The sequence below is a fragment of the Lipotes vexillifer genome, unplaced genomic scaffold, assembly GCF_000442215.2.
Source record: "Lipotes vexillifer unplaced genomic scaffold, Lipotes_vexillifer_v1.1 scaffold454, whole genome shotgun sequence".
Taxonomy (NCBI): domain Eukaryota; kingdom Metazoa; phylum Chordata; class Mammalia; order Artiodactyla; family Lipotidae; genus Lipotes; species Lipotes vexillifer.
Genome location: NW_006779481.1, coordinates 1,519,187 through 1,532,842, shown reverse-complemented (window position 1 = coordinate 1,532,842; position 13,656 = coordinate 1,519,187). Strand labels below are relative to the sequence as shown.

The 13,656-nt window shown below is 41.2% G+C and overlaps 1 pseudogene; it reads right to left on the bottom strand.

Moving 5' to 3' along the window:
- Positions 1-7,414: 7,414 nt before the first annotated feature.
- The window catches only part of LOC103082301 (ATP synthase subunit g, mitochondrial pseudogene), a 14,049-nt pseudogene continuing 7,807 nt past the window's right edge, over positions 7,415-13,656 (bottom strand).

The window sequence follows — 13,656 nt, the reverse complement described above, 5'->3', positions numbered from 1 at the left end:
GAAATAATATGATGTCTGGGAATTGTTTCAAAATACTATGGAAGTGGGAGGAATGAATGAGAGTGTGGCTGGGCTGATGATGTGTACGTGGGACTTCAGGATACTAATTTGTCTACTTTTATGTATGCTTGAAATATTCCATTATAAAAAGTTTAAAACATGATATAACCACACTTTGTTATTTATATAAAATTTTTTAAAGAAATTACGTAAATTAAAAAGAAAGACTGACTTTGAGATATTAAACATATCTATTTTATCAATGTTCTCCTGAATGAAAATTCAAAACTGAATTAAAGCATTACAGAAGAGGGGGCCATACTAGATTAGCTTCCAGTCTCATAACCTGTGCCTGAGATGATTATTTTGTTAAGAACAGACTGCTTACCTAATGGAAGGTATAGTTTTGCTGTAGGTGTTTTACACTCTAAATATGCTTTCAATTTGTCTCTGTTCTTTTGCCATAATGATGTCTAAAAAGTAAGATGCCTCATTGTTATTTTATAAAATGCATCAAATGCTTTCCCTATGGTTATGGAATTGAGCCTGTATTTGCAAGACAACAGCACACAACGTCAATTCACGTGTTTTGGATATTAGTCAAGAAAACCAATCTGGCCCATGTATTTCTTTTTATTTTTTAAAATTTAAAAAATTTTTATTTATTTATTTATTGGCTCTGTTGGGTCTTCATTGCTGAGCGCGGGCTTTCTCTAGTTGTAGGTAGTGCTGGCTACTCTTCCATGCGGTGTGCAGGCTTCTCATTGTGGTGGCTTCGCTTGTTGTGGAGTACGGGCTCTAGAGCACAGCCTCAGTAGTTGTGGCTCACAGGCTTAGTTGCCCCGTGGCATGTGGGATCTTCCCGGACCAGGGCTTGAACCCTTGTCCCCTGCATTGGCAGGGGTTTTTTTTTTTTTTTTTCGGTACACGGGCCTCTCACTGTTGTGGCCTCTCCCGCTTCAGAGCACAGGCTCTGGACGCACAGGCCCATCGGCCATGGCTCACGGGCCCAGCCACTCCGCGGCACGTGGGATACTCCCGGACCGGGGCACGAACCCGTGTCCCCTGCATCAGCAGGCGGACTCTCAACCACTGCGTCACCAGGGAAGCTCCTTCACTCCTTTTTGTAGCCAAATAATGTTCCATTGTATGGTTATAACACATTTTGTCTAACTATTCATCTGTTGATGAACATTTGGGTTGCTTTTGGCTATTATAAATAGAGCTACTATGAACATCCTTGTACAGTTTTTTTTGAATGTCTATTGTTTTTTAAAAAATATATATACCTAGGAGTAGAATTTCTGGGGCATATGGTAATTCTATGTTTAACTTTTGAGGAAGCACTGAACTGTTTTCTACAATGGCTGCACCATTTTACATTTCCACTAGCAATGTTTGAGGGTTCTAATTTCTCCACACCCCTGTGAGAACTTTTTATTACCTGTCCTTTTAATTTTAGCCAGCCTGGTGGGTGTAAAGTGGTATCTCATTGTGATTTTGATTTGCATTTCCCTAATGACTAAAGATGTTGAGTATCTTTTCATGTACTACTTGGCCATTTGTGTGTTCTTCCTTGGAGAAATGTCTATTCAAGTCCCTTGCCTGGTTTTTAATTGGGTTGTTTATCTTTTTGTTGTTGAGTTACAAGTGTTCTTTACATATTCTAGATACTAGATCCATATCATATATATGATTTAAAAACATTTTCTCCCATTTTGTGGATTGTCATCTCACTCTCTTGATAGTGTCATTTGATGCAAAAAAGTTTTTAATTTTGATAAAGTCTAATTTTTCTATTTTTTCTTTTGTTACTTATGCTTTGGGTATCATATTTAAGAAACCGCAGCAAAACTGAAGTCGTGAAGATTTGCTTATATATGTTCTTCCAAGTTGTACAATTTTTGCTCTTATATTTAGGTCTTTGTTCTATTTTGAGTTAATTTTAGTGTTTGGTGTGAGGTAGGAGTCCAATTTTATTCTTTTGCGTGTGGAGGTCCAGTTGTTCCTGCACCCTTTGTTGAAAGAAAACTATTCTTTCTAAACAGAAAACTCTGAAAATCAAACACTCTTCTTTCTAGAATCTGTTGTTGGTCCTTGCTGTGGGTTGTAGTTGTTTGTTTAGTGACTTTTCTAAGCTATTTTTGTAAAGAATGTATTCTTTGTTGGATCTCTGAAGTCTCCATTTCTTTAGCTTAGTAGTCAGCTAGTTGTTTGATAGTGACTTCTTTAAATGACTGGAACCGAGGAAAAAAGAAAAATGAAAAGAAAATTGTCTCCAGGTCTTTGCAGATTGGCTCTGTGTTGGGCCAATCCTCAGTGCTTAGCCAGGCCATTTACAACTCTGAATTAGCCTTCACTTCCTGCTTACGCTGAGCCTAAAGTTCAGCTAAAAGTGGGGAAATCCCTGGCGGTCCAGTGGTTAGGACTCTGTGCTTCCACTGTAGGGGGCACGGGTTTGACCCCTGGTTGGGGGACTAAGATCCTGCATGCTGCGATGAGCCCCTGCTCCCAGCAAAAAAGTGAAAGCTTACAGTCTTTTCTAAGTCTTTTCTGAGCACTCATGATGCCCTGGGCATGTGCATGGCTTTCTAGATTCCCTGGTATACTCAGAAGTTTTGCAAAGCCTTTATTCCCCAGAATCTTACTCCCCAGCTTTTTCTTCCTTTTGTCACGTCTATTGTTTGCTTCAACTGTTGATTTTTGTCCTAGGTGGCAGCAGCTTGTTCATTTGGCTGTCAGTATTTTCGAGGACCGTCCTCCACCCTGAGGGCATTCCAAGATAGGTGAAACAAGGCAGGCTCCTAGTGTTGTTCTTCAAGGAACCCATAGACACGTCAAAACAAACATGATTCCTTGGGAACAAGGTTTTCTCTACTCCGTCCAGTACCAGGTACTCGTACTTGGAACTCAAACTGCTATCTTGAAGACCACCATGTGGGGAGAAGGGTGGGGCAAGGCTAAGTTAAAATGCCACAGAGGGGCTTCCCTGGTGGCGCAGTGCTTGAGAGTCCGCCTGCCGATGCAGGGGACGCGGGTTCGTGCCCCGTTTCGGGAAGATCCCACGTGCCGCGGAGCGGCTGGGCCCGTGAGCCATGGCCGTTGAGCCTGCGCGTCCGGAGCCTGTGCTCCGCAAATGGGAGAGGCCACAACAGTGAGAGGCCCGCATAACGCAAGGAAAAAAAAAAAAAAATGCCACAGAGTTCTCTGACTATGTTTTAGTGGCCTTCTTCTGGTTAAATGTTTACTTGGTTGCTCTAAAGCTTTGTCTGTCTTCCAGAGTTCCAGTAAGGTTGATCCTTACAGTTTTTGCCAGATAATTTGATGTTTCCGGGGAGGGACAAGCCCCTTGTGGTCGCTATTGTGCCATCTTCATTGGTGTTACCAATCCACTTGGATGAGGCTTGAATCCCTTTTGTATATCTCCAGTTGGATAGCAGACTCGGTGCTCTGTGTTGACCTAGATGGGTGGGATGGGGCAGGGGGTGGAAGGTGGGGTGGGAGGGAGGTCCAAGAGGGAGGGGATATTGGTATACATATAGCTGATTCCCTTCATTGTACAGCAGAAACTAACACAACATTGCAAAGCATTTATACTCCAATAAAAAAATTAATAAAATAAAATAAAATAAAATGCTGCAGAGACATAGAAAACAAACTCATGGTTACTGAAGTGGAAAGGTAGGGGGGAGGGATAAATTAGGAGTATGGGATTAATAGATACACACTACTATAAATAACATAGATAAACAACAAGGATTTACTGTATAGCATATGGAACTATATTCAATATCTTTTTAATAACCTGTAATGAAAAAGAATCTGAGAAAGAATATATATATATGCATAACTGAATCACTTTGCTGTATACTTGAAACCAACACAATGTTGCAAATCACCTACACTTTAATTAAAAAAACACAGCAGAATGAGATATTATTTCTATTACATCTTAAATTTAATTAAAATGTAATTAAAATTTAAATGATAATATTCAGTGATGCTAGAACTGTGAACAGTGTTTTTTCCTAAGAAAAAAATGCATTTCTAGAACCTTGAAAATGCTTGAGTCCTGTGCCTCAGTAATTCCCCTTTTAGTAATTATCCTAAGGGCATAATCAAATTTGCAGTCAAACATTTATCAAATATTTATCTACTTGTCATCATTCATACGTCTTAAAAGTACATTCAAACTTTTTAAAAAAGTGCGATAATCTATGTTGAGCATGGTGGTTAAACGGATTGTGTTAAATCTATATCAGAGACTATAATGCAGTTTTTATAAACCTTGTTTTGTTTTGTTTTTTTATAGGTTTTTGTTAGATTCTTTGTTAACATTGGTTTCCCATTTACAAAATAATTCATTGTTTACAGTATTGCAGTACTGATCACAGAACTAGATACTGGTGAACATGTATATTTGTTTCCCAGACAGTCATATCTGTCATATATTCTTCTGTATATAAGCCTGATTTCTGCAGACTCTTTTTTTTTTTTAACATCTTTATTGGGGTATAATTGCTTTACAATGGTGTGTTAGTTTCTGCTTTATAAAAGTGAATCAGTTATACATACACATATGTTCCCTAAACCTTGTTTTTGATGAATATGTAATAACATAGGAAACTGTTACAGTGCTGTGGAAAAGGATGATATAAAATTAAATACGGTGTATATTTATAAAGTTTATTTTTAAATGCATATCAATTTTAAGTACACAGAAGAAGACTGGAATAATAAGCAGCCAAATGTTAACAGTGAAAAAAACAACTTTTGCAGTCTAACATACTTTCTTCTTTGATGATTATAGACGATAATGGCAGGATTTTTTTTTGTCTGGCTCAATTTCTGATTCTCTGATATGCTGAAAAGATGCTTGGTTATCTGAAAAACTTAGTTTACAGAATCCACTACTACAGACCCTTCTGGTTTTTAATCAACATTTCGAGAAGTCAGTTTTTAGTCTCCTTTGGCCCAACCTTAAATGATGGAGTCCTTCAGGGATCAATTGTAAAAAAATTTTTTCATTCTATACTCTCCAAGGGGATTTTATATTCTTCCAAACCCATAAATACTGCAGGTACTCCAAAGACTCCAAAATTAACATCTCCAGTCCATGGTTACTTGCTGAATTCCAGACCCAACTGCTACTCACAGTTGTCCTTAATATCTCACAATATCTCAAAATAAACTTATAAAAAACTGAACACTTAGTTCTTACACTTGCAATTATTTTTCTCCTCAGTTCTTCCCCATCTTAGTAAATGACAGTTCTATCCATCTATTCATTTATTCTAGAAATTTTGGAGTCATCCTTGACTCTCCACTCCTCTTGACCCACAAATTCTATTAATTTTGATAATTAATAAGTAATAATTAACCCTATATATATTTCTTTCTTTCTTTTTTTTTTTTTTTTTTTTGTGGTATGTGGGCCTCTCACTGTTGTGGCCTCTCCCCTTGCGGAGCACAGGCTCCGGAAGCGCAGGCTCAGCGGCCATGGCTCACGGGCCCAGCCGCTCCGTGGCATGTGGGATCTTCCTGGACCGGGGCACGAACCCATGTCCCCTGCATCGGCAGGTGGACTCTCAACCACTGTGCCACCAGGGAAGCCCTATGTATAGTTCTTGAAAGTGGCCAGTTCTTGACAACTCCACTATTAGCATCATAAGATAAGCTGCCATATCATATTTTGCCTTTATTACTCCATAGCCTTCTACCTGTTTCTCTGCTTCCATGCTTGCCCCCTTCAACTCACCCTGCAATGACTGAATGTTTAAAAATGAAAATCAGATCCCATTACTCTTCTGCTGAATCGTAACTCGTGAGTGTGGCTTTCAAAGTCCTGCGTGATCAGCCTTCCACCCACCTGTCCAGCCACAGGCCGTGCCACTCTCTCCCTTTCTCATCACTCTCCAACCACAGTGGGGTCCTTTTAGGCATTCAAATCTACAGGCTCTCTTCTGACGTAGGGCTTTTGTATGAACTATTTTCCCCTAACTGTTGTCCTCTTCTTTCTACTCTTTTCCTGGCCAATCCCTTCACCCTCTCTTTCTCAGGCCAGCCTCCTCCAAATCCTCAATCTAAGTTAAATCCCTCTCCTCAACTCTCCCATAGCCTCTTGAACATTTCCTTAATAGACTTTTTGACCTTTATCATCATTTCTATGCTTGTGTGATTATTTATTATTGGTTCTCCTTTGGATTATAAACTTCATGAGACCCCGCCTGTTTTGCTCATCATCTCTATCCATAATGCCTATCGAGATGCTAAGCTAATAGTCATTGATAAATGAATATTTGTTGAATGAATAAATAAAAGATTGAGTGGATTAGGGATCAGAAGCAGTCCTATTGTGATTTTTCCCAAGGGGTAACGGCATTAAGTATTTCTTGGGCACCTGTCCACATTACAGCAATGGGAGTAAAGTACTTTCCCTTTCCCCTCATATGTGGCACGAGTATGATGTACTTTGTTCAAAGACTGCTCTGGGATGGAGGGACTGAATGCCAAGATGAGCCAAGGGCAAGAGAGGAATCTTCTTTACGCTCAAGATGAACTAGTAATTACCATGAAGGAGAGAAGCTAAACCCAGTAGATTAAAAAAAAGGTTTTTTTTAATTGAGATATTTACAATTGAAGTTGATTTACAACGTTGTTTTAACTTCAGGTACGCAGCAAAGTGATTTATGTATATAAAAATATTCTTTTACAGATTCTTTTCCCTTATAGGTTATTACAAAATTTTGACTATAGTTCCCTGTGCTATACAGTAGGTCCTTGTTGGTTATTTATTTTATATATAGTGTGTGTATGTTAATTCCAAACTCCTAATTTATCCCTTGCCCCACCTTTCCCCTTTTAAATCCATTAGATTGTTTAAAAAGTTCAAAAGGCCGTAGGTTTATAAAGAGGGATTTATCAGAAATGTTATGATGATGTGAGTAAAATAAAAATGAGAGCAAAGGTCAGTGGAGTTACGACAAAATCTAACAGCTGTGTCAAAAAACACAGCTGCAGGCCCTTGCAAGGGGAAATTGAAAAATGTGAATCCAGCAGGAGGGTAAAGACAAGAGGAAGTGGTTTCTCAGTGTTGGGAGTTATAAGTAGTTCAGGGGCTTATAGATTTGAAGGTGATAATTGAGAAGCAACATTGGAAATTATGAGGTAAGATGTATAAACTTAATTATTGATGTGAATTTTAGCCTTATTATAAAAGCTAAATATGAATGTTCTGAAACTTAGGATATCATAGGAAATATTAGAATTGATAAATGGGGTTTCATGCATGAAAAAGGTGTAGGTATTTTTTATCATGCGTTATGTTATTTTATTCAGATACCAGTCTGATCACACATGGTCCAAGAACACTCAGATAATAAACCAAATATAATCAGATGTTAAAGGCTGGTCCTTAAACATTATAGCCAATAATACCAGGCTTGCCTATGATCTCACTGATATAAAGCCACAACCATGCCTCACTGGCCACCAGACTCTTCAGCACAGCTTCCTTAACTGTGAGCTACCTACAGCAACCAGTCTGAGCACAACTGATTATTTTTTCAGGCTCTAAGTAGTTGTAGAGATCTTAGCAGAGGTTGGAGAAACCAGCTCAATCTCAAGGTCATGCCAAGATGCGGCTAATCTAGGCTTTGAGTAAGTCGCAGCAGCTTTTATTTGCACTGGGGCCTTCTCAGTGAGGTTATGGACAAACTGTCCCCTTGAATGGCTGACTGTATCAGGTGTAGGGTATTTTACGAGGCTGATAAGAAGAAAGGGTTCCAGGAAGTTGAAGCACAGAGGAGAGCAGAGCTTACTGTTTTTCCAGTGGATCTGAGCTGGCAGTGACACATCAGGAATCAGGCTGAGGGAAGAGAGGGAAGTCAGTAATCACTTAGGTGGGGGAATCACTCAGAGAGGCCATGAGAAGTTGTTGGAATGAAGATTTGAGATGAATCATTGCAGAGTCACTTCGTTGGGTTGTCACTTCCTTTTTTTTTTTTTCTTACTTATTTTCTTGTGCCCTTTTCTGAATTCTCTATGATGAAATCTTCAGAATGTATAAAATTGTGTACCTGTGTCCCTCCTTGCAAAGTAATAATGCAATTTAATTTCTGGAGCTATCTAGGAATGTAAAGAGTTTCTGTTAGCATATACCTAGCTGCCTATGAAGGAATATCCTGGTAATGGTGGCTTAAATAATAAGAGCAGTGATTTCACAGTACATGAAATCTGGAGGTATTTGGTTTCAGGGTTGGTTCAGTGGTTCAATTATATCATCAGGACCCAGACTCTATCTCTCCACCCTGCTGTCCTCAGCATGGGGCTCTTCATTTTTCAGTATGTCATCACCTCATGATCACCAGACATAATTTCTTTCTCTTTTTGCTGTTGTTTAAATGAGGTTTTATTTATTTATTTAGGCTGCGTTGGGTCTTCATTGCTGCGCACAGGCTTTCTCTAGTTGTGGTGAGTGGGGGCTACTCTTCGTTGCGGTGCGCGGGCTTCTCATTGCGGTAGCTTCTCTTGTTGTGGAGCACGGGCTCTAGGCGCATGCTTCAGTAGTTGTGGCACGCAGGCTCAGTAATTGTGGCTCACAGGCTCTAGAGTGCAGGCTCACTAGTTGTGGCGCACGGGCTTAGTTGCTCCGAGGCATGTGGGATCTTCCCAGACCAGGGCTCAAACCCGTGTCCCCTGCACTGGCAGACGGATTCTTAACCACTGTGCCACTAGGGAAGTCCCCCAGACAAAACTTCTTAAATTCTGACTTAGAGGGAAATACCATAACTTAGAATATGATACATTGTGAGTTTTGTTTCTGCCTGGCATGCATGTGCACACACACACATACACACACTACACACACATTCATTTATATTAAAAATAAAGGCATATACAACAGTCCAGAGGAAGAACAAGAACTAGTGACTGTCCTTAGAATATGCCCATAAGGGGACTTCCCTGGTGGCACAATGGTTAAGAATCCTTCTGCCAATGCAGGGACATGGGTTTGAGCCCTGGTCTGGGAAGATTCTACATGCCACAGAGCAACTAAGCCCGTGTGCCACAACTACTGAGCCTGCGCTCTAGAGTCCACGCGTCACAACTACTGAAGCCCGTGCCTAGAGCCCGTGCTCGGCAACAAAGAGGAGCCACCGCAATGAGAAGCCTGTGCACCGCCATGAAGAGTAGGCCCCCTCGCTGCAACTAGAGAATGTCCACGTGCAGCAACGAAGACCCAACGCAGCCAAAATAAATACATAAATTAAAAAAAAAAGAAAGAATATGCCCATAAGGACCATGTGAGACCCTGAAATGAATTCCTGAGAATGCAAGCAACCAACCTTCCATACCCTATAAAGAAGTGAGGATGTGGCAAACCAGCTAGTGTGGGATAGGCTGTGGCCTAAAGGGAAGGATGCCTGACTGCATCCTGGGAGAGAGGAGCGTGGACTCTGACACGAGGTCTGCTGAAACCCCCTGGGCTGAATGGGAAGAGAGTCTCCAGTGTTAGGACAGCTGCCTCTGCTTCTCCGTCACAGTTGCATGCAAGTTGAACTTGGCTGCAAGTCCTCTATTTTGCTGTATGTCAGTTTGAGGTTTGATGCTCATGACCAGGGGCCCCTATTTAATCACTCTTAATCATTGCTATTTAAAATTGTGACATTCTCAAACATGCGCCTGGACAAGTGTCAGCGAGAAGCCATGAATGAGTGAATGAGGTCTAGATAGCTCACAGCTTTACAGCACTGTTTCACAAGCTATGTTTCCTGGTGTCGTAAGCCATTGCCTAGAGTTAGTAAGAGTGGAAATGAGGAGCCCTCAACAGCCATTTGCAACATAGCAATAAAAATAATGTGTCTGTCTTAGCTCTTTCTCCCCAAAGCTAAAAATACTAGTTTACCAACATCCACCGGGATTGAAAAGCTTATGTAAAGAACTGGATCTTGGTCATATGTGGCTATTGGATTGCTGTCCAAAGGCATGAAGGACTGATTTGGTAAGACTGGTTCCTCGTTGCCAATGTATGTTAAGAATGAATTGCCTTGCTTTAAGCTAGGGAGTAGTAGATAACCTCTCACACCCTATTTATAACCACATGGCATGGATTACTGTGAACTATGACTGATGATGAACAACCACCCATGTCTTACCGCCTCCTCTTCCACCCCAGCAAAAGAATGTTTCCAGGACTGATAGATCACTTTAAGAAGGGAGGTGTCCCACGGTGAAGCTGAGACATGCAAAGCCAATTCACCCAAGGCCTCAGGCAGGCCTGCCCCTCTCCAGTGAGAAATGCATTCATTTGACAGTTCAAATGATGACTCAGCTACAAAGACACAACCACTTGTTAATGAATTTTATTCTGTATCAGGAGTCTCTTTGATTTTCTTCTTCTTTATTAATTTCACCTATTCCTCTCCCTTCTCCAGTTAGTGATGTTCCCTCATAATTTTTATAACTGTGTGTGCAATGATGTATAAAAATGTGTATAATTTTTATAACTGTGTGTGCAACCGTGTGTATATTTTTGTGCTGGTTTTCCTCATTAGAGAGGAAAACAAAAATAGAAATTCTGACCAAGTACTGAGTGCTGAAGAAGATAAATAGCTGTGGAGTTCAAAATATTTCATTCAGATAATTGTAAGCTACAACTTGCTGAGAGTGTGATTAAACAGTCTTATTTGGTATTGTTAATTCTAAAGGGGGAGCATAAAGCATCTAAAAATTGAGGTTACTATATTATTATTGGATTTTAGTTCAGTGTTATAAATGTTTGATAGAATTCACCTGTGAAGCCATCTGGTCCTGGGCTTTTGTTTGTTGGAAGACTTTTTTTTTTTTTTGTGGTACGCGGGCCTCTCACTGCTGTGGCCCCTCCTGTTGCAGAGCACAGGCTCCGGACACACAGGCCCAGCGGCCATGGCTCACGGGCCCAGCCGCTCCGCGGCATGTGGGATCTTCCCTGACCGAGGCACGAACCTGTGTCCCCTGCATCAGCAGGCTGACTCTCAACCACTGCGCCACCTGGGAAGCCCTCAACTCACTACTTTTAACTTTGGTTCCCACAATCATCTTAAAGGAAGCATGATTTGAAGCCCATCATGAAGGGTTGTATGTGTCACGTCTTTTACTCTAAATGGTCAAACAGGTAGGGCCTGGAGGAGTTCCAGAAGCCAAGGCCATTCATGGCACGGGGTTGGGACAGACTGTCCATGGGGCCAAAGGGGATCGCAAGGGCTGTTCAGATTAGAACCAGCTTGTGGGAGAAGTGGGGTCAGGGGCAGAGGTCTGGAGGGAGTTGGGGCTACCTCCAGGTTCGGGACCATTGGGCCATACCACTGAGTAGGAGCTTCAGACACCACCACACTGGCTGGTCTACGTTAGGATAAACCAACATTGCAATGCAGGCAAAGACCTAGAATCCACAGAAACCTTGCTTGTGATGTCCAGATGAAGGCCCCATCTTTTCTGCAGAGGGTGAAGTCTTTAGGGAAGCAAAGCAAAGACTGAACTGAAGCTAGTATTTGGAGAGTGCCCAGAGTCTCTAGATATATTTAAAAAAATCCTTATTAGTATAAATTTTATGAAGCATCCTTTTAGGCATTACAGTTTGTCATGAACTTTATTCTTTTTATGTAATAACCTGCATATTACAGAAAGAGATAGTTTTCTCTTATTGTATCCAATTTAGCAGACCCAGAAAAGCACAAGGCAGAAAATAAAACTCACCCATGTTCACATTTTTATATCCTACACATAATCACTTTTATATTTTCATGTATTTTCTTCTAGTCTTTTTTACACATCTATAAAACAAAATTAGGAATATACTAATTTAGATAGATAGAAGTTTCACCTCCCTTCCTGCCTGGGGGTGAGTCACAGGATAAAAGAAAGTAGAAGAGGAAAAATCCATGGATTACTGGTTCACAGTGTTATCCTACCACACTGATCTCCAATAATCCCCACACAGCCATAGATCTCGTTGACTTCTTGGGAAGGGCTTCTACTCCACGACTATTGATACCTCATCATGGGCACCCTTGACTAGACAAAATGGGATCAAGAAACTTCATTAAAAATTTTTTTTAAATGTATATTTTTCATGGCAGAGCCAGCTGTAGGATGTGATTAAGGAGGGTGCCTAATCGGTGGCTTGGGGGATGTTGGTGTGTACATCCATGTGCCATCCAGATAGACTAAAATCTTAGACTCTAAACGAAAATTTCCTAATCTTAGGACATTGTCTCTAGGAGTCAGATCAACTTGGTGGTACCCATGCTGGAGCAGAAACTACTCTGCCTCCAGATCCAAAACACTTTCTTTCCCACATGCAGCATATTTGCTCAGGATCTATGGCACAGGGAAGTTCAGACAGGCTTCATCACCCTATACATCACTCCCATTTTACAGATGAAGAAACTGAGGCCAATGGAGATTAAATATCCTGCCCAAAGTCACTTGGCTAGTGTGTGAACTCAAATCATTGTGATTCCAAAGCCCATCTCTTGAGATTGGCTAGCTTTTAACCAAATCTCCTGTGCTCACAGCTAGACATCATCTCCCAGTCTCTCTGGCAGGTAGATGTGACCATGTGACAGAGGCCTGGCCAGTGGAATGCAGTGGAAGTGATTGATGTTATTTTCAGGTTTGGCTGTGGAAACTGTCCACACATAATGTTCCATATTTTCTCTTCCCTTGTGTGATGGCTAGATGCCAATGTACAGGGAGACCTTGAAAGCCACATGTTGAGGATATCGGCACCTCTGTCAGCCTGGGCCCCTGAGTGACTTGTGGAGCAGAGCACCTTCCCCTGCCACCAATTTTCCTTCACTCAAGACCCATTGGACTTCATAGGAGTCCAAGTATCATTAACAAGTCTCATTACCTTAACTAAATCACATCGCAAGTAAGTGGTAGAACCAGAATACCAGCCCAGTTCTTGTGGCTCCATAAACCTGTGCTTTTTTCACAGTACCATTCTGCCTCCCTCTGTAATCAACTAAACTACAGAAATTTTACCCTTCCCGGGAATTACCTGGCGGTCCAGTGGTCAGGACTCCGCACTTCCACTGCACGGGGCACAGGTTCGATGCCTGGTCGGGGAACCAAGGTCCTGCAAGCTGCATGGCACAGCCAAAAAAAAAAAAAAGGAAAAAACAAACAAACAGAAATTGTACACTTCCACACAGTTGGCTTTAAAAACACAGAGCTACCCAAGGGTGCTCTAATCTAGCCATTTTCCTCTCTACTAATCTCCATGCCACAAAAACACAGCCAGTTATGTGTTAAACTGATTCAAGTTGGCTTTTTGCAATTTATATTCATTTTCAAATGGTAATAACCAGACAAAAGAGCCCATCATTGTTGTACATGTGCAAGTTTCCCTGGACTGAAGTTCCAGTCTTAGACTGGCTGCAGCATCCCCTGCTGGAATCAAAATCCTTCCTTGCCGGACTTTCCCTATTTAAGCAAACTAGATGCCACTGTTGCCAACAAACAAAACACCGTTTTCTATTCTCTCCTCTCAGTAGACCTCTGGTCCTTCTCAATGCTGCCTGCATGTGTTCTATGACCTTGCTCACGCTTTACTTCTGACCTGGTCCTCCTCCTACTTTGAGACATAACTCAAATTTCCCCTCTTCTGAC